Source organism: Saccopteryx leptura, chromosome 3 (genome assembly GCF_036850995.1).
Source record: "Saccopteryx leptura isolate mSacLep1 chromosome 3, mSacLep1_pri_phased_curated, whole genome shotgun sequence".
In the NCBI taxonomy this organism is placed as follows: Eukaryota; Metazoa; Chordata; class Mammalia; order Chiroptera; family Emballonuridae; genus Saccopteryx; species Saccopteryx leptura.
Window position 1 is genome coordinate 121,440,042 of NC_089505.1, and position 21,615 is coordinate 121,461,656.

Consider the following 21,615-nt stretch of genomic DNA (forward strand, 5'->3'; position numbering starts at 1 on the left):
TACATCTCTTCTAGAATTTCACAAATCAAGGGCATGTACCCAAGAGAGAAGATCTTCTCCTGAAGTGATTTTTTATTCTTGTTTAGCTCCTACCTGATCTTCTTAGGATCACCTTCACATAATGACCTTATTCACCCAGCCCTCATTCCCCTTCTATCTGGCAACAATCAAAATGTTCTCTACCTGACCAGGTGATGGCGCAGAAGATAGAGTGTTAACCTGGGATGCTGAGGACTCAGATTCAAAAACCCAAAGTCAGGGGCCTTGAGCACAGGCTCACCACCCTGAGCACAGCATTGCCAGCTTGAGTGTGGAATCACAAAAATGACCCCATGGTTGCTGGCTTGATGCCCAAGGTCACTAGCTTGAGTCCAAGGTTGTTGACTTTGGCAAGGGCTCACTAGCTCAACTGAAACCCATACCCCCTCCCCATCAAAGCATGTTTGAGAAGCAATGAACAAATAATATGATGCAACTACAAGTTGATGTTTCTCATCGCTCTCTCTGTCTCTGTCTCTCTGTCTCTCTCGCTAAAAAAAGTTCTCTCTTTGAGTCTATGTTCTGCTCATTAGTTCATAGTTGTTATTTTGTTTTTATTTGAGGCCACATAAAAGTAAAATCTTGTGGCATTTGTCTTTCTCTGTCTTATTTATTTCACTCAGCACAATACCCTCTAGGTCCATCCATGTTGTTTCAGATGTAAGATTTCACTCTTTTATATGCCTGAGTCATATTCCATTATTTGTATTATAATTACTACTTCTTTTTTATCCATTCATCTCTTGATGGACACTTAGGTTGCTTCCATATTTTGGCTACTGTAAATAATGCTGTAATGAACATATGAATTATATCTTTTCAATTTAGTGTTTTGGGGTTTTTTTGAATACTCAGAAGTGAAATTGCTCAGTTCTTCTTTATCTCTTGTTATAACTTTTGTTTTAAAGTCTATTTTGTTTGTTATACCATATTTCTCCATGTATAAGACACTCCCATGTATAAGATGCACCTTAATTTGGGGTCCAGATATTTGAAAAATATGTATTACAGCCTGACCTGTGGTGGCGCAGTGGATAAAGCATCGACCTGGAAATGCTGAGGTTGCCGGTTCGAAACCCTGGGCTTGCCTGGTCAAGGCACATATGGGAGTTGATGCTTCCAGCTCCTCCCCACTTCTCTCTCTCTCTCTGTCTCTCTCTTCTCTGTCTCTCTCCCTCCCTCTCTCTCTCCTCTCTAAAAATGAATAAATAAAATAAAATTAAAAAAATAAATATGTATTACATAAAGTTATTGGATTCAAGTTTTATTCATCATAAAATTTATACAACTCTTTATTCACAGGGAAAAAAAGTGGGAAATGCAAGTAAAAAAAATCTACAACCACTGTATAAGATGCATCCTATTTTTAGACACCAAAGTTTTCGAAAAAGGGTGCGTCTTATACATGCAGAAATACAGTAAGTTTTGCTAGCCTAGCTTATTTTTTATTTCCATTTCCATGAAATATCTTTCCATCCCCTTACTTTCAGTTTGCATGTCTCTGTAGATCTGAAGTGAATCTATTGCAGGCAGTTTATATAAAGGTCTTATTTGGGTATTCCCTCAGACACCATGTCTTGTGATTACAGCATTGAATCCATTTTTATTTTAAGTGAGAGGTAGGGTGGTGGAGAGACAGACTCCTACATGTGCCCCAACTGGGATCCACCTGGCAACCCCCCTACTGGGTGATGCTCTGCACACCTGGGGCCTCTACTCCGTTGCTTAGAGACTGAGCTATTTTAGTATCTGAGGTGAGGCCATGGTTCTATCTGCACTGCCTGGGCCCAACTTGCTCAAACCATTCAAACCATGGCTATGAGAGAAGAGAGAGAGGGAAGGAAGAGGGGGAAAGGTAGAGAAACAGATGGTCACTTCTTCTGTGTGCCCTGACCATAAATTGAACCCAGGACTTCCACACTCCAGACCAATGCTCTACCCCTAAACCAACCAGCAAGGGACCTGATATAAAAATGAAAACATATTTCTTTTAACATATGTACACTGATTTATTGATGTCACCCCAGTAAAATTAATAAAAAATATAAAAATAAAAATGAAAACATAAAACATAGAAAGCATTTGGAAGCATGCAGCTCATAGTAGTGCTTGGTAAATGTTAGCTATTACTGTTTATCTAGGAACTAAGCAATTCATGACTATTTCTGAACATTGCTTTCTAAAAGTTAGTAATACATATTCTTAAATGTATTTAAAGCTGCTGTGGATGAAAAAAATATAAATTTATATATTACAGGACTCCCAATAATTCTCTGACTTTTTTGTCTGAACAAGAGTTACTAAAAGCATAACTAAGTATTTGTGGCTGAGGGTATCTATGGTCATTTCTAACCTAAAAGATAATTCTCATACTAGGTTATAATGTCCAAGACAGCAAAGACCATGCCTGTCTTATAAATCTTTGTATCTCTATCACTTGGTACATATATTAGGAAGTTGATAGTCATCAGTTTTTATTTTGCAAATGTATGAATATTAGCATTGTTAGAAAACATTGCTCATGTCCTTCAATGGGTGCTTGTCACTGGCTTGATTGTCCAAATGAGAGCAAAACAGTCTACAGGAACTAATGTCAACAGTCTCAATCTTTTAGGGGTACTGGACTATCCAGGGAGCACTTCATGGATTAGAGGTGCTAGCTGATAACAGATGAAATTTGGAGCCAAAGTTTTCTACCTCTTCTGAGGGTAAGAACAAACATTCACACAGCAAATTCTGTGTGATCGTTCACACAAGAAAGAACTTCCAGCCTTAGAGTTTATCACAGGTCAGGATCCCTGCGATTACACTCAAATGAGCAGATAGGCACACACAGAGATACACACATAGGTTGCACCAACTTCTCCAACCCCACATTATCCAAGAAGCTGATATAAATGAAACTTATTGTCAGCAATTTAGTGGAACTATTTAAATGAGCCATTAGCAGTCAGCTTATCAGGAAAAATATTCATTTCTAATGGTAGTACTTGTAGTCTGATTTATAAATGTTGGTAGCTGAGATGGCTTTATGTTTTTATATCTTTTAGTATTGCATATGAGTTTGTTCTTTATTGCTATAATACAAAAATAATTATTTGTTTCTTGTTTTGTTTTGTTTTTTTGTTTGTTTGTTTGTTTTCATTTTTCCGAAGCTGGAAATGGGGAGGCAGTCAGACAGACTTCCGCATGCGCCCGACCGGGATCCACCTGGCATGCCCACCAGGGGACGATGCTTTGCCCCTCTGGGGTGTCGCTCTGTTGCGTCCAGAGCCATTCTAGCACCTGAGGCAGAGGCCACAGAGCCATCCCCAGCGCCTGGGCCATCTTTGCTCCAATGAAGCCTTCGCTGCGGGAGGGGAAGAGAGAGACAGAGAGGAAGGAGAGGGGGAGGGGTGGAGAAGCAAATGGGTGCCTTTCCTGTGTGCCCTGGCTGGAAATCGAACCCGGGACTCCTGCACGCCAGGCCGATGCTCTACAGCTGAGCCAACCGGCCAGGGCCTTGTTTCTTGTTTTTACAATACTGAATGCCATATTTTTGGACATCAGGAAGATCTACATGGCAATTTAACAGACGTTAGAAGTAGAAAGATTTGTTCAAAAGGAAGAGTTCATATTCAGGAAAAGCGGTGGTATATTTTAGATATATTCCCTACATCATGTCAGCACACAGCTGACACAGTTATCTGAGGGAGAATATAAATTACATGCGTCAAGACACAGGAAATCCTGTATTTCATCGTAGGCAGTAAAATTGACTTCTTCCTTTTCGAAACCTTTCACTAGTGTGAACTCATGTCAAACACATGAGTCTTTCATACGAGACTGAGGCATCTGGACTGACTTACAGCAGATGGGAATCACTGGCTAAAAGGAATGTTGTCAGTTGTCAGCATCAGGGAGAGATCAGATTGGCCATGACGCAGTTATTTCAAACACTCTGCTTTCCTACCTTTCTACTGATCAGCAGGGCAGCACAGTCATGGTTTGGCAGTTTATTTAGCATGAGGAGGTGATGCTTGAATAAGGGCTGCACAGGGGCAGGTGGAGCAGAGATGGTGGTAGCTGACAGTTTTGCACTTGGGTCTGCTTCATACTTCACACACCTGTGTAAATGAAACTTCTACTGTTATATGGCAAAAGAATTGGTTTTTATTTTGTAGATGAAGTTGTTGTGTTTTTAGAGAGAAGCATTTACTATAAAATTCTTAGGGGGAAAATCACTCATCAATAATTAGAGTAAATGAAGAACTGAATGGTGGGTTGTGTTCAACCTGCTAAGTGTTAGCTTTTCCACAGGGAAAAAAAGAAAATCTTTTTCAGCTTCCAGACGCCACTCCTAATCCCAGTGTGTGACCCTTGCAGGTGAGGCTGGTTGTGAATTACCTCCCTTCACTCCCTCAGTTGGGAAAACAGCTCAGAGTGTGTATCATTTAACAGTGACTCAGTCTGGGAATACAACATATTTGTATTGAGAAAATAAATACACTATCCTTGTGTTGGGTATTATACCCCAAGCTTAGAAATCCTAAGGAAGGCATGTTTATTCATTTCTAGAAAATATGTCAGTATCCTCTGCCTGGTGATCTTATCCAGGCCCTGAATTCAGCTCAGGTCGGTATGAGGGATGAGTCTAGAGACTGGCTGGCATCTCTAATTTTCTTCACTTTTTCACTGCAGTTACTTCAGGATGGTGGTTTGGAGAAACTTGAGGAAGTTTTGGAAAAACACCCATGTGCCTTTCCTGCCTAGATTGGGCCTTTTCAAGCATTTTTCTACATCTATGACCCAGACTATGCTAAGACATTTCTGAACAGAACAGGTAAGGAAAGGAATGACTCTCAGGAACCTCATTTCCTAGGGGTGACATGCACAACCCACAGGCACGGCTCTAAAGGAATTCTGAAGCAAAGTACCGGGTCTTTGAGACACTGGAGGAGGTGTGAAGAGGCTTCCCACCAGTCCTGAAGGGGATTCCCCCTTGCCGGTTCCCTGTCTAGTTCAGCCCCCTATGGCCCTTTTAGGTCACTGTATCTTAAAGCCCCATTGGCACCACATGAAAGAGGTCTTTCTTTGCCTCTTATGGTTTTGCAAGTGCAGGGTCAGCGACACTCCCCACGCCAGTCCCTTTCTTGAGTGGAGTCTTCAGAGGGATTCAGATGTAGCTGTGCCTATGCAGGTTCAGTGTGTAACATGAATGCTAGATCATTGCTCAGTCTGACCTCTTCACTGTGGCCCAAAATTTGTTTTTGTCTTTTGCACACTTCTCACCTGTGCTTCCACTTGGTCATGAGTCCTGTGACTCCCCATCCAATTCTTTTTCAAGGCTTCCATGGTACATTATCTCATAGCACAAATTAAAATGTCTTGCTTTTGCTCCATCAACTTTGAGAATTAAGATCTGATCTGATATTCAAATCCTTTTTCTTATTTATTTATTTATTTATTTATTTATTGAGAAAGAGATAGACAGGGACAGACAGATGGGAGCAGAGAGAGAGATGACAAGCATCATCTCATAGTTGTGGCACTTTAGTTGTTCATTGATGGATTTCTCATATGTGCCTTGACCGGGGGTCTTCAAGCAAGCCAGTAACCCCTTGATCAAGCCAGCGACTTGGGCTCAAGCCAGCAACCTTAGGGTAATGTCTATGATCCCACATGCAAGTCGGTGACCGTGCTCTCAAGCTGGTGAGCCCAAACTCAAACTGGATGAGCCCATACTCAAGTCATCGACCTCAGGGTTTCAAAATTGGGTGCTCAGCATCCCAGGCTCTATGCATTGCATCACTGCCTGGCCTGGCTCAAATCACTTTTTAATTGAATGTATTCAGATGACATTGGTTCATAAAATTACAAACTGTACATCTGTACAGTTCTATGACACATCATCTGTATTTGGTATTGTGTGTTCACCACCCCAAGTCAAGTCTCCATTTATCACCATTTATCCCCCCTTACCCTTTCCTGCCTCTGCCCATCCTTTCCCCCTTGTGATCACCATACTGTTGTCTGTGTCTATGATTTTTTTTCTTTGCTTAATTCTTTCACCTTTTCCACCCAGCTCCCAACCCCCTTTATCCCTGACAGCTGTCAGTCTGTTCTCTGCACCCACAGGTCTGTTTCTATTTTGTTTGTTAATTTATTTTGATCATTAGATTCAACATATAAGTGAAATCATATGGTACTTTCTTTCTCTGACTGGCTTATTTTTTTTTTCCGTATTTTTCTGAAGCCGGAAACGGGGAGACTCCCGCATGCGCCCGACCAGGATCCACCCGGCACGCCCACCAGGGGGCGACGCTCTGCCCACCAGGGGGCGATGCCCTGCCCCTCCGGGGCGTCGCTCTGCCATGACCAGAGCCACTCTAGCGCCTGGGGCGGAGGCCAAGGAGCCATCCCCAGCGCCCGGGCCATCTTTGCTCCAATGGAGCCTCGGCTGTGGGAGGGGAAGAGAGAGACAGAGAGGAAGGAGAGGGGGAGAGGTGGAGAGGCAGATGGGCGCTTCTCCTGTGTGCCCTGGTCGGGAATCGAACCCAGGACTTCTGCACGCCAGGCCGACGCTCTACCACTGAGCCAACCGGCCAGGGCCTCTGACTGGCTTATTTCACGTAGTATAATGCTCTCCAGGTCTCTCCATGAAGTCACAAAATATAAGATTTCCTTCATTTTCATGACTGAGTAGTATTCCGTTGTGAAAATATACCACAGCTTTTTTATCCACTCATTTACTGATGGGCACTTGGGCTGCTTCTAAATTCTGGCTATTGTAAATAATGCTTCAATGAACATAAGCATAAATATATTCTTTTGAATTAGTGTTTCAAGTTTCTTTGGATATATTCCCAGAAGTGGGATCGCAAGGTCAAAAGGCAATGCTATTTTAAAATTATTGAGGTAACTCCGTACTACTCTCCACAGTGGCTGCACCAAGTTGCATTCCCACCAACAGTGCACAGGGTTCCATTTTCTCCACATCCTCATTGACACTTGTTGTTTGTGGATTTAATGATGATAGCCATTCTGATAAGCATGAGGTGATAGCTCATTGTTATTTTAATTTACACTTCTATGATGATTAGTGGTGTTGAGCATCTTTTCATATGTTTATTGGTCACCTGTATGTCCTCTTGAAGTTCTTTGTTTGTTTGGTGTTGAGTTTTATATGTTTCTTATAAATTTTAGATATTAACCCCTTATCAGATGTATCAATGAATATGTTCTCTCATTCAGTGGTTTGTCTTTTTATTTTGTTGATGGTTTCCTTGCTGTGCAAAAACTCTTTAGTTAGATGTAGTAGCATTTATATATCTTTTCTCTTGTTTTCCTTTCCCAAGGTGATACGAATGTTGAAGCATTTTTCTGAAAAAAAAAAAAGTTACAAAAAGTGTCTGAGATTTCACTGCTATGTATTCATCTAAAATGTTTATGCTTTTGAGCCTAATATTTAAGTCTTTAATTAATTTTGAGTTTATTTTTGAATGTAGTGTAAGATGATAGTCTAGTTTCATTTTTTGCATGTATCTGTCCAATTCTTCCAGCACCATTTATTGAATAGACTGTCTTTACCTCACTATATGTTTTTGCCTCCTTTGTCAAATATTAATTGACTGTGAAGGCGTGGGTTTACTTCTTGGGTCTTTATTCTGTTCCATGGATCTGTATGTCTGTTTTTATGCCAGTATCATGTTCTTTTGATTGCTGTAGACTTGTAGTATAATTTGACATCAGGTAACAAGATTCCTCCAATTTTGTTTCTTTCTCATGATTGCTGTGGTTATTTAGGGTCTTTTAGGATATTTGTTTTAGTTCTGTGAAATACTCCCTTGTTATCTTGATAGTTGTGTTGAATCTATGGATTGCTTTGGGTAGTATGGACATTTTAATAATGTTAATTCTTCCTCTCTATGAACATGATATGTGATTCCACTTATTTGTTTCTTGTTCAATTTTTTTACTCAGTAACTTATAATTCTTATAATTCCTTTTGAGTACAGGTCTTTTACTTTGGTTAAATTTATTCTTAGGTATTTTATTCCTTTTGAAGCAATTGTGAATGTTTTTGTTTTGTTAGTTTCCCTTTCTGGCAGTTCATTATTGGTGTTTAAAAATGCAAACAATTTCTGGATATTTAGTTTGTATCTTGCTACTTTACTGAATCCATTTATCGGTTATATTGCAAATATTGTACCAACCTTACATCCTTAGAATAAATCTCACTTGATAGTGGCTTTAGGGTTCTCTATATTCAGTATTATGTCATCTGCAAATAATGACAGCTTTACTTCTTCCTTTTCTATTTAAATATCTTTTATTTATAATTTTTGTCTGATTGCTGTGGCAAAACTTCCAATATTATGTTGAAAAAGAGTGGTGATAGTGGACATCCCTGTCTTGTTCCTGATCTTAAGAGAAATATTTATAGTTTTTGCCCACTGAGTATGAAGTTGACTGTGGGTTTGTCATATGTCTTTATTATGCTGAGATATGTTCCCTTTATTTCTACTTTGCTGAGAGTTATTATCATAAATGGATGCTGGGTTTTATCAAATGCTTTTCCTGCAGTTATAGATGTGATCACGTAGTTTTTATCCTTCATTTTATTTATGTGATGCATCATGTTAATTGATTTGCAAATATTGTACCAACCTTACATCCTTAGAATAAATCTCACTTGGTAGTGGCGTATGACCTTCTTAATGTATTGCTGGATCTGGTTTGCTAATATTTTGTTGAGGATTCAACAGGAATATTGGCTTATAATTTTTTTCTTTGCAGTGTCTTTGTTGGTTTTAGAATTAGGATAAATCTAGCCTTGTAAATTGAGCTGGAGAATCTCCCCTTCTTTTGAAGTTTTTAGAATAGTTTGAGAAAAATAAGTGTTAGTTCTTCTTTGAATGTTTGCTAAAATTCACCTAGGAAGCCCTCTGGTCCAGGATTTTTGTTTAATGGGAGTTTCTTTTAATACTGCTTCTATTTCACTAGCAAGCTCTCTATTGAGATTCTCTGATTCTTCTTCATTCAGTTTTAGAAGAACATGTGTTTCTAGGAATCTTCATCCAGTTTTTCCAGTTTGTTGGCATAGATTGTCAAATCTTTCTTCTCTGTGTCATTGTCTCCCTTACTCTTAGCAAAACCGAATAAAAGAAAACAGACTTTCCCATGTTTCCCATTTCCCCAGTTCTCTCAGAGTGGTGTCATGTTCACCTCTTAAAGGACAAGAGCTGTAAAACAGCTCCACGTTAGGGTTAACAAGAACCTCAAGAGGCATTTGTATGTTGCTTTCTGGCATCTCTCTCATCCCTGTTGTAATAGGTAATTTAGTTTCCAAAAGCATATGATATGTTGCCCCAACTTCTTCTTTGGAACCTTTCTAAACTGTGAGTAATCCCTGTGTCAGACAGAGGAAGTATTAACGAGGAAAGAATATGGGTTTGGGCCTGACCTGTGGTGGCGCAGTGGGTAAAGTGTCAACCTGGAACACTGAGATCACTGGTTCAAAATCCCAGGCTTGCCTGGTCAAGGCACATATGGGATGCGATGCTTCCTGCTCCTTCCCTCCTTTCTTTCTCTCCTCCCTCTAAAATGAGTAAATAAAAAATATATAAAAGATTTTTTTTAAAAAAGAAAAAAGAATATAGGTTTGTGTACCTGTCTGCCTCATGGGCTGTTTGTTCTCTGATTCCTGAACTAAGACTTTTATCCCCCCTTAACCCTTGCACTTGACAAGGGCTGCAGCAAATGAGCCCTGGGCTCCCTTTTGCTGACTATTTGTGGCTAATGCAAGATAATAAGAGAACCTTCACCAACTGTGATTATTTTCTTCTAATGTGTTTTGTTTCCTCTACTTGACTTTGCAGATCCCAAGGCCAGACTCATTTACAAGTTCTTGGTACCACTTCTTGGTATGTATGTGCCCACTGAGTATGCCCACTGAGAAGGATGTCCAACTCTCTTGCTAGAAGTGCCTTTTCTATAGTAGAGCATTCCAAAGAAACTCAAATCGGAATTCAAAAGCATTAAGGCTGTGGATCAGCACTCCACGTTATCTAGGTGGAAGGCCAAGGCGGAGTGCTAAGATTAGCACAGTACACTTCCTAGGATGTGTCCTTGCCCATTTACCCCCCCCCCAAATCTCATTCTGAAGGCAGCATATGTGTGTATTTGTCCCGTCTCTGTCTTTAAACTTGCAGCCTCACCATCCATATTCTTAATTTTATCCCTTCTTCTCTCTTGTTTTCTTTGCTCCTTCCCTCTATTTCCATATGCAAATCAGCAAAACTTTCATCCAAAGTACAGTTTGGAAATATTCCAAGACCAGATATATTAAGACTGCTAGTCATATAATTGGTATTTATGTTAGACAAGAAAGGAATTAAATGAAAGAATATAGCTTTTGGATTTAAAGCTACTTGGATTTGAATTCTGCCCCTCACTGACTAGTTGAGTGTGGTCTTGGAGAAGTCAATTAATCTCTCTAAGCCTCTGTTTCTTCATCTTTGAAATGAGGAAGACAGTTATATCTCTGAACTGTTGTGAAGATTAAATGAAAGATGGATTTATGGTGCTGAGTGCAATGGCTGGCACTGTACAAGTGCTCAACATGTACATTGCAAGCCTGGCATGTTGTAAGCCCTCCATGATTGATGACAATTATATATTGATAAGCTTTAAAGTCCTTTTAAAACTAAATTTTTTATGATATCTATATTGACAGAAGATTGTGAGCCATTAGCCTTGATGAGTGTTTCCAGTTTGTATCATTTGTGGGTGTGAAACACAGACTAGGGCTCAAGGACGAGATATGTGGGGACATAGTGGACATTCTTGTCTAGTTCCTTGTTCTGTGTTCACAATATAGATCATGAATTGGTTTGGAATGAGGTAAGATGAATATTTGCTGTATTTCTACTGTCAGCTAGAGACCAGGTTAGGTGTCTTTTATATACATCTTCATTTAATCTGCATAACACAATGAAGTAGATATTTATTATCACACTTGATCATTGAGAGAACCAAGCCTCAGGAAGTTTAAGTGACTTAATTATTACCCAGGTAGTAACTCATGATTTCAGGGTGAGCCCTCTTATAAGGCTTCCTTAGGTGGGGTTTTCTTGACAATGCTAAATACATTCATCCCAGATGTAAGCATCAAAACTGTCCTTGATCTTCATATATAACCACTACTTTGATATTCCACTATGTCATGACTGTGTCACGATCACTCCAGAGTGTCTGTTCCTCACATCTTCTTCACTACTTTTATAATCAAATGCTTTGGGGCCTTTTATTTTTTAAGGAGAAGGACTACTAAGTCTAAATGGATCCAAGTGGTTCCAGCACCAATGCCTAATAACTCTTGTGTTCCATTTTAACATCTTAAAATCCTACATCAACGTGATGGCCCAGTCTGTGAACATAATGCTGTGAAGGGATAAAAGTGTTCTGATATGTTGCAAAATACTTCTGACAGGGAATGGATTAGACATATGTTTAGTGGGTAGTGAAAGTCAAAGGGGGATGATTTCTAGAAACTAACCAACGTACAAGTACCAACTAAGCATAGGTGTCTACATAAGCCTTTGTTATGTTTTTTGGGGGATGATAAAAAAAAAAGATGAAGATCCAGTTTCTGTCTTAGATATATTCTGAGATCCTATGGCAGTCAACCCAAGTAGTAAGATTCAAATGTTAAATGTTGTTTGTGAGGTTAAGAAACCTGGAGCAACTCTCATAGCTTCACATTCAGAGGAGACTCACTCAAATTTATCATGAAATCTGAGCTGGACTAGAATATATGGATAATACAAATGAGGGAATTTAGGCAGAGTGAGTTAGCATAAACAAAGGATTGGAGGTTGAAATGAACTTGCTGATGGCCATAAATAACCTGGCCAATGAGAAGTGTCTACACTAATGTTGCAGGTGTCAGTTTTCTCTTGTAGGTAAATGAAGGTCATTAGGAGCCAACCACTCTTCCGAAGGGGCTGGAGGAAGTTGCAAAGGAATAATACTAGGGACAATCTCTAATTTATAAATGAGTCCTATTCCAAAACTCCTCTTGTACATAATAAAATTTTAAGTTGCACTTATTTAAAAATCAGACAAGTACTGCACTAATACAGTTTCACCATAAACACTTTTCAACGCCACAAACATAGCCAGAATTTTCTTCCACCTTCATCTGCAAGCCTATCTTTTCCCCAAGAACCACTGATTGGCTGAGTTCTCAGCCAGGCTCACTGAAGTGAATTTAATCAAGTCTGCCGGGACTCTGGTGAAAGTAAGTAGCAGTGTAAGTCATGGAGGCGAGAGCTGGCAGTGCAGGTTAGAGTGGGAAGTGCATGTTTTTCTGATTCTGGTGCTGTGCAGCTTTACGCACAATTGCATATCAGCCAGTGGTGTTATTTTACTTTATGTTTATCTTCATGTTAATAAACCATTCTGTCTCCCTCACTTCTCCGTTTCACATTTCCCTGAGATTCCTCTCACAGCTCTTCCCACTGCTGAATTGTGCCAAAGTGATTCCAGCTTTGAGCTTCCCTTTTTGCTCTCATTTCTTCTAAACTCACTTTTGTACTCAGTAAAACTCACATAATTCAGGGCAAACACAATTGATTAAATGGTTGACACTTTAAAAACATCTCTTTGACTTCTTACTCATAGCCTCCAAATCCTTAACACCTAGCTATACACAGAGGTGCTCAACAAATGTCAGTTGATCTGAACTTAACTGTTTTTGAATTATTTGTATTTTTACGTTTAATGTTCCAAGTTTATTTTAAGTATGGTTATGGTGGTTGAGAGTGATGATGTGTGGTGTCTAACATTTGGAGACTTAAGATGGAGGAATCCCTGGGGAGACCATTAGTAATTATAGGTCTTGTATCAGAGATTATCTGTTTTACTAGAACTCTGATCTGTTTTAAAGCAGTTATGGTTATAACTGAAAGACTAACAATACATAATTCAGCCATTTACTGGATACCTGGTCTGCTCTGTGCTCTTGCTCACCCAGCTGGGTGCCAAGTAAACATTTAGCTTATTTGCTTGTATGAGTTTTGTCTTCTCTTGCTAAGTCAGGGTTGTCTTCCTTATATTACAAGGACAGAGGCAGGGAGACTTCATTTAGGGCACTTTGATGGTGATGTTGTTGATCTTGACTTCCTGTGCAGGGTAAATGGGAGGAGATTTGCGGCACTCAGGATACACCTGTGGAGGTCTCTGAGGACACCAGCTTGATGAGCCTGGACACACTCATGAAATGTACTTTCAGCCGGGAGACCAACTGTCAGATAGACAGGTCAGTGACAGGAGGGCAAAAAAGACAATTTTCTGTGTTATCTATGTCACTTATTGACATATTATCTCCACTTTCTCTCTAGCATCCATGATCATTATGCAAAATCGATATCTGAAGGCAGCAGAATCATCTTTTCCTGTGTATACAGTTTCTTATTTCATTATGACATAATTTTCAAATTGAACCCAGTGGGCCGCCACTTACAAAGGATAAGCAACATTCTGAATCAGTACACAGGTATTTCTCAGGTTTGGGTTGCCCGAGTGCATGCATTATTATAACTGTATTGTATCTGTGTAGAGGAGTAAGCCTCAGTGTGAAAAGAGAAAAAATTCTTGTTGTTAAAGGAGCTTTTATATAGACACTGGTCAAATGAAATGCAAATCCTTTAGAAGAGTTTGCTACATCCATAATAGTGGTCTTATGAGAAGCATTCAACATTTTTTTTTATAAATTTTTGTTAATGTTAACAAGATGACATTAATAATTCAGGGTACATATATTCAAAGAAAACATGTCTAGGTTATCTTGTCATTAAATTATGTTGCATACCCCTCACCCAGAGTCAGATTGTCCTCCGTCACCCTCTGTCTAGTTTCTCTCTCGATGCCCCTCCCTCTCCCCCTAACTCTCCCTCCCTCACCCTCCTCGTGTTCCTCCTACCCCCCCCCTGGTAACCACCACTCTCTTGTCCATGTCATACTTAGTCTCGTTTTTTATGTTCCACCAAATATCTCGCAGCTCTCTCACTCTCATCTCTGCTTCTCTTCATTCTCTGTCTCTCTGGAATCATGTAGTTCTTGGTTTTTTCTGAATTTACTTATTTCACACTCCGTATAATGTTATAAGATCCCACCATTTTGCTGTAAATGATCTGATGGTCATCACTTCTTATGGTCTGAGTAGGTATTCCATAGTGTATATGATGCACATCACTCTTTATCCAGTCCTTCTATTGAAGGGTTTTTTGTTGTTTCCATGTCTTGGCCACTGTGAACAGTGCTGCAATGAACATGGGGCTACATGTGTCTTTACGTATCAATGATTCTTGAGGTTTTGGGGTATATACCCAGTAGAGGGATTGCTGGTCATAAGGTAGTTCTATTTGCAGTTTTTTGAGGAACCACCATACTTTCCTCCATAATGTGTGTACTACTTTACATTCCACCAACATGTGGATGAGGGTTCCTTTTTCTCCACAGCCTCTCCACATTCCTATTACCCATCTTGTTGATAATAGCTAATCTACAGGGGTGAGGTGGTATCTCATTGTAGTTTTGATTATGCATTTCTCCTAATAACTAATGAAACTGAGCATCTTTTCATATATTGTTGGCCATTTGTATTTCTTCCTGGGAGAAAGTGTCTGTTCATGTCCTCTCCCATTTTTTTTATTGGATTGTTTGTTTGTTTGTTGTTGAGTTTTATGAGTTCTTTGTATATTTCTGGATATTAGGCCCTTATCTGAGCTATTGTTTTGAAAATATCAGTTCCCCATTTAGTTGGGCTGTCCTGTTTATTTTGATATCAGTTTCTCTTTGCTGAGCAAAAAACTTTTTATTCTGAATGTAGTCCCCATTCATTTATCTTTGCCTTCACTTCTCTTGCCATTGGAGTCAAGTTCATAAAATGTTCTTTAAAACCCAGGTCTATGAGTGTAGTACCTATGTCTTCTTCTATGTACTTTATTGTTTCAGATCTTAGATCTTTAGGTCTTTGATCCATTTTGAATTAAATCTTAAGTACACGGGGACAGGCTGTAGTCGAGTTTCATTCTTTTGCATGTGGCTTTCCAGTTTTCCCAACACCATTTGTTGAAGAGGATTTCTTTTCTCCATTTTGTGTTATTGGCCCCCTTATCAAAGATTATTTGACCATATATATGTGGTTTTATTTCTGGGCTTTCTTATTCTGTTCCATTGGTCTGAGTGTCTATTTTTCCTGCAATACATACAGTTTTGATTATTGTGGCCTTATAACTATAGTTTAAAGTCAGGTATTGTAATGCCCCAGCTTCATTCTTTTTCCTTAGGATTGCTTTGGCTATTCAGGGTTTTTTATAGTTCCATATAAATCTTATGATTTTTTTGTTCCATTTTCTTTAAAAAATGTCATAGAAATTTTGATGGGAATTGCATTAAATTTATATATTACTTGGGTAATATGGCCATTTTAATATATTTATTCTTCCTATCCAAGAAACAAGGAATATTTTTCCATCTCATTGTGTCTTTTCTATTTCTCTTAGCAATGCCTTGTAGTTTTCATATATAGGTCCTTTACATTCTTTGTTATGTTTATTCCTAGGTATTTTATTTTTTTTGTTGCAATTCATGAAGGGGATTATTTTTTTGAGTTCGTTTTCTTAATATTTCATTGTTGGCCTAAGAGAAGGCTAATGGACTTTTGATGTTAATTTGTATCCTGCGACCACTTACTGACATTTGGTTTACATTGTTTCTAGTAATCTTTTTGTGGAGTCCTTTGGGTTTTCGATGTATAGGATCATATCATCAGCAAAAAGTGATACCTTTACTTCTTCTTTTCCGATATGGATGCCTTTTATTTCTTTGTCTTGTCTGATTGCTCTGGCCAGAACTTCTAGCATCACTTAAATTAAGAGTGGAGAGAGTGCACAACCCTGTCGTGTTCCTGATTTAAGGTGGAAAGTCCTCAGTTTTACGCCATTTAATATGATGTTAGCTGATGGTTTATCATATATGGCCTTTATCATGTTGAGATATTTTCCTTCTATACCCATTTTGTTGAGAGTCTTAAATATAAAATTGTGTTGTATTTTATCGAAAGCCTTTTCTGCGTCTATTGATAAGATCATGTGGTTTTTGTTCTTTGTTTTGTTGATATGGTGTATTACGTTAACCGTTTTACGTATGTTGAACCATCCTTGAGATTCTGGGATGAATCCCACTTGATCATGATGTATTATTTTTTTAATATGTTCTTGTATTCGATTTGCCAGTATTTTGTTTAGTATTTTCGCATCTGTATTCATTAGAGATATTGGTCTGTAGTTTTCTTTCTTTGTGCCATCCTTGCCTGGTTTTTGGTATGAGGGTTATGTTGGCCTCCATAAAATGTGTTTGGAAGTATTGCTTCTTCTTCAATTTTTTGGAAGACTTTGGAGTACAATAGGGAACCAAGTCTTCTTTGAATGTTTGATAGAATTCACTAGTATAACCGTTCTGGGCCTGGACTTTTATTTTTGGGGAGTTTTTAATAGTTTTTTCTATTCTTCCTCCCTGCTGATTGGTCTCTTTAGGCTTTCTGCTTCTTCATGACTCAGTTTTAGAAAGGTTGTATTGTTCTAGAATTTATCCATTTCTTCTAGATTGTTGTATTTGGTGGCATATAGTTTTTCATAGTATTCTACAATAATTCTTTGTATATCTATGATGTCTGTGGTGCATTTCTCCTCTTTCCATTTTGGAATTTATTTTATTTGAGTCCTGTGTCTTTTTTCCTTGGTGAGTCTTGCCAAGGGTTTGTCGATTTTGTTGACTCTTTTCAAAGAACCAGCTCCTTGTTTTTATTGATTTTTTCTATAGTTTTTCTGTTCTCTATTTCTGTTTATTTCTGCTCTGATTTTTATTATCTCCTTTCTTTCGCTGGTTTTGGGTTGTCTTTCGTTCTTCTTTTTCTAGCTCCTAAGGTGTGAAAGTTAAGTGGTTTACTTCAGCTCTCTCTTGTTTGTTCATATAGGCCTGAAGTGATATGAACTTTCCTCTTATTCTACTGCTTTTGCTGCATCCAAGAGATTCTGATATGTCGTTATTTTCATTTGCATTTGTCTGTATATATCTTTTGATCTCTGCGCTTATTTCTTCTTTGACCCATTCATTTTTTAGAAGTATGTTGTTCAGTTTCCATAATTTTGTGGGCTTTTCCCCCTCTTTTTTACAGTTGAATTCTAGTTTCAAGGCTTTATGATCAGAGAATATGCTTGGTACAATTTCAATTTTTCTAAATTTGCTGATATTGTCTTTGTGGCCCAACATATGGTCAATTCTTGAGAATGTTCCATGTACACTAGAGAAAAATGTATACTCTGTCGCTTTGGGATGAAGTGTCCTGTAGATGTCTATCATATCCAGGTGTTCTAGTATTTCGTTTAAGGCCACTATATCTTTATTGATTCTCTGTTTCGATGACTGATCTAGAGTCGTCAGCGGTGTATTGAGGTCTCCAAGTATGATTGTATTTTTGTCAGTTTTTGTTTTAAGGTCAATAAGTAGCTGTATTATATATTTTGGTGCTCCTTGGTTTGGTGCATATATATTAAGGATTGTTATGTCTTCTTGATTCAGTGTCCCCTTAATCATTATAAAATGACCATTTTTGTCTCTGAGTACTTTTTCTGTCTTGTAGTCAGCATTATCAGATATGAGTATTGCTACACCTGCTTTTTTTGGGGTGTTGTTTGCTTGGAGTATTGTTTTCCAGCCTTTCACTTTGAATTTGTTTTTATCCTTGTTGCTTAGATGAGTTTCTTGTAGGCAGCATACAGTTGGATTTTCTTTTTTAATCCATTCTGCTACTCTGTGTCTTTTTATTGGTAAGTTTAATCATTTAACTTTAGTGTAATTATTGACACTTGTGGGTTCCCTATTGCCCATTTTATAAATTGCTTTCTGTTAGTTTTGTATCTTGTTTGATTCTTCTCTTTTGTTTTTTCTATTGTTTGTTTTTGTTTGTTTGTTTTCCATACTTCTTTCTCTGTTGCTACCTTTTTTAAGTCAAGTGTTTTTGTGGTAGTTTTTTCAAGGGTGGTTACCATAAGTAATGAAAAGGGTACCTACCATATTCATTGTAGTACCCTTTCTTATGAGTATCTTCTGCGCTTCATCGTCCTTAGCTACTGTTTAATCTTCATCTTTTCTCTCCCTTTTTCTTCTTCTTTTGTTGTCACAGTTTAAGTTTGGTTTTATTGTTTTCTTGGTGGAGCTGTTACTTGTGGTTTTGTTTTCTTTTGTTCTTTGAATCTGGTTGGAAAACCCCCTTTAGTATTTCCTGGAGTGGGGGCTTTCTGATGATAAATTCTCTCATCTTTCGTACTTGAAGGATAGCTTTGATGGGTATAGTATTCGTGGCTGAAAGTTTCTCTCTTTCAGGGCTTTGAATATTGGGGTCCACTCTCTTCTAGCTTATAGAGTTTCTGCTGAGAAATCTGATGATAATCTAATAGGTCTTCCTTTATATGTTGTATTCTTCTTTTCCCTGGCTGCCTTGAGAATTTTTTCTTTGTCATTGGTTTGTGTCATCTTCATTATGATGTGCCTTGGAGTGGGTTTGTTGGGGTTAAGAAAACTCGGTGTTCTGTTTGCTTCTTGAATTTGAGGCTTAAGTTCTTTCCACAGGCTTGGGAAGTTCTTATCTATTATTTGTTTGAGTATATTCTCCATTCCATTTTCTTTCTCTTCTTCCTCTGATATACCTATTATTCTTATGTTATTCTTTCTGATGGAGTCAGACAATTCCTGTAGGGCTTTCTCGTTTTGTATTATTTTTGAGTCTCTTTCTTCTTCTCTCTGTTGTGCCTCAAGTTGCTTGTCTTCTATTTCACTAATCCTATCTTCTATCTTGGCTGTTCTATTAGCTAAGCTTGTTATCTCGTTTTTCAGTTCGTGAATTGAGTTTTTTCATTTCTGTTTTTGATTTGTTTTTATAGTTTCAATTTCCTTGGTAATATCTCTCTGTGATCGTTGAGTTGTTTTCCTGATTTCCCTAAATTGCCTTTCTGTGTTTTCTTGTCATATCTCTGAGTATTTTTAAGATTTTATTTTAAATTCTCTGTCATTTGGCTCCAAGGCTTCCAATATGTTTAAATCTTTTCTCCATAGCATTTTTCTACATCTATTTGTGTTACCTCTCTTCTTTTGTATCCATAATATTCGATTTTCTTTTTCTTATTGGCATCTGAAGGTGGTCTTGTTGATAAATGTTAAATTAGAAATTAATAAAGAAATAAAAAGGGAAAAAAAAATAAATAAAAGAAAAAAAAAGGAAAACACTCCACACACAAAAAAAGTAATAATTTATTATTTCCCCCTTTTTTCTTTCTTCTCCTCCCCTCCTCTCACCTCTTTAGGTAAATATCGTGATGACCTGTGAATTATATTATGCTAAATGGAACAAAAACTGCCTATAACAGAGGGCCTGGTTTGGGGTGAAGAGTTCAAGGGGCATAAAAGGGAGTAGGGACCTACTAAATGCAAAAAAAAAAAAAAAGGAGGATATCTTAGACAAGCATAAAATGATTTGCTTGTAAGTGATGGTTGACTAAGAGATATAATGAGAGGGATAAGAGGGAAACAGAAAAAAGGAAAGAAAAAATAATAATATTTAAAGAAGAAAAAAATAAAAATAATAAGTAAAAATCGGTTGTATTAAGTGGAGCAAAGACTAAATACAATGGAGACTTTGGGTTGGGAGGAATGCTAGTGAGTTAAAAAGCAATGTAAAAAGTACCCAAAATGCCACAAAAACAAACAAATAAAGGAAAACCAAGAACAAAAGCAGAAAAGAAAAAAAAAGAAAAAAAGAAAAAAAAAAGAACAAACAACAAAAAAAAAACAAAAAAACTTGAGTCCCAAATTAAATAATTTGTTCGTGATTGAGGATTAAATGGGAGGAAAAGTAAAAGGAGAAAAGAAGAAACAAATAGAAAGGAAAAAATAAGAAAAAGAGAGAAACAAAGGAAGAAAAATGGAAAGGGAAAAAAAACAAAAAGAAAACAAAAGGGGAGAGAGTGAGAATTAAGGGTTTTGGAGTGTAACCCTAAGGGAGAGTAAGGATGAAGAAAAGAAATAAAATGTAACACTCATGGGTAGTGTAGTTCAAGAAAAGGGTAGCATAAGATGGGCAGAGAATAAAAGGACCGAGGTGGAGGAAATACAAATAATAATAAAGGCAATAAGAAAGAAGAAAGAAACAACAACAACAAAGAATTAGTGGAACAAGTTATAAAGTCTGTGGATTTTTCTTGATTTTGAGAGGTTAACTTCTTCCTTTTTCTTTTCTCTCCTTTCCTGGCTCGATGACTCTGTACCCCAGGTTCTGCCCCTGTGTCCCGCTTAGGGTAGGGATTTGCAGTTGATGGGATTCTATGGCAATGTCATATAAATGGCTTTAGTCTCGCTGGTAGTCAAGGCTTGTTGGCGTTTGCAGAGTCCAACAATGAGAGAGTTTGCTTTCCTGGAGTCTCTCCCCTAGTCTCCCCTTCCTGAATTAGCAGCCTGGTGATCCAGCTATGAGGCTGCCACTGCTTCTGTCTGGGGAGTAAGAGGCTCAAAGAGCTGGGAAATCCCCACTCTATCCTCACTCAGCGCAAGGCTCTGGGTAAGGCTCTGGCAGTCAGAGCCTCCAGCGTAATCAGGTGCGGCTGGGAGTCAATTGTTGTCAAGGTGACTGTTCAGCGCCTACCATTCAAGTTGGACCACTCAACCCAGGCTTTCCACACTTTGTAGCCTGTTTTGGCTGGAAAGAAGATGCACTATTCGCTGCTTGCTGTATAGATCTTAATATCTGCCAAGTCCCTCTTGTTAGGTATATCCCTGAATATGGAGGCTCTGTCAATCAGAAGTTGCCCCCGCCCCTTTAGTGAAAGGCACTGAAAAATATTATGCCTCTTGTCTTGGATCGCTGAACTGGGAGAGATCTTATCAATTAGAGCCCCGTGGGTGCGCAGATTTCGTGGGTTAAGCTAATTTCAGTGATTGGATCTGCAGCTGTGCTCCAGAGAGTATTTCAGGCTGCCTGCGCGCCCCTCCCCCAACGCTTGATTGTTAGCTCGAATGGCTGGGTGAGGTGCCCCGCCCATGGAGAGAATCTCCCGACTAGGAAAGACAGGTTTGGCGCCCCTCCCGGACTGCGGCACGGGGCGCGCGCGGCTTCTTAGTGCACTCCGGTGGCCAGGACTCTCCGGACCGCGGCGCGGGCAGCTGCACGTGTGGGTTGACTCACCACAGGCGTATTCCCTCCTCGGCAACAGTCCTTTCGCTTTCAGTGTGTGTGTGGAACTCCGGGATGCTCCGAGGATAAATTTTTCTGTTTCTAGTTGATAAATTTGTTGAGATTTTGGGGAGATCTGTCGGACGCGCTGCTCACGGCGCCATTTCCGTGACGTCACTCCGCATTCAACATTTTATATCATTTTTGTTATGCATAATTTTTATTAATACAATTATAGTATGAGTGGGTACTTAATATTTCAAAGTATAAATGGCATTTGGCTTTTTACACCATGATTGCAGTAA

The 21,615-nt window shown here is 38.6% G+C and overlaps 1 pseudogene; it reads left to right on the forward strand.

The window, feature by feature from the left end:
* The first annotated feature begins 4,659 nt into the window (after positions 1–4,659).
* The window catches only part of LOC136398308 (cytochrome P450 4X1-like), a 50,575-nt pseudogene continuing 33,619 nt past the window's right edge, over positions 4,660–21,615 (forward strand).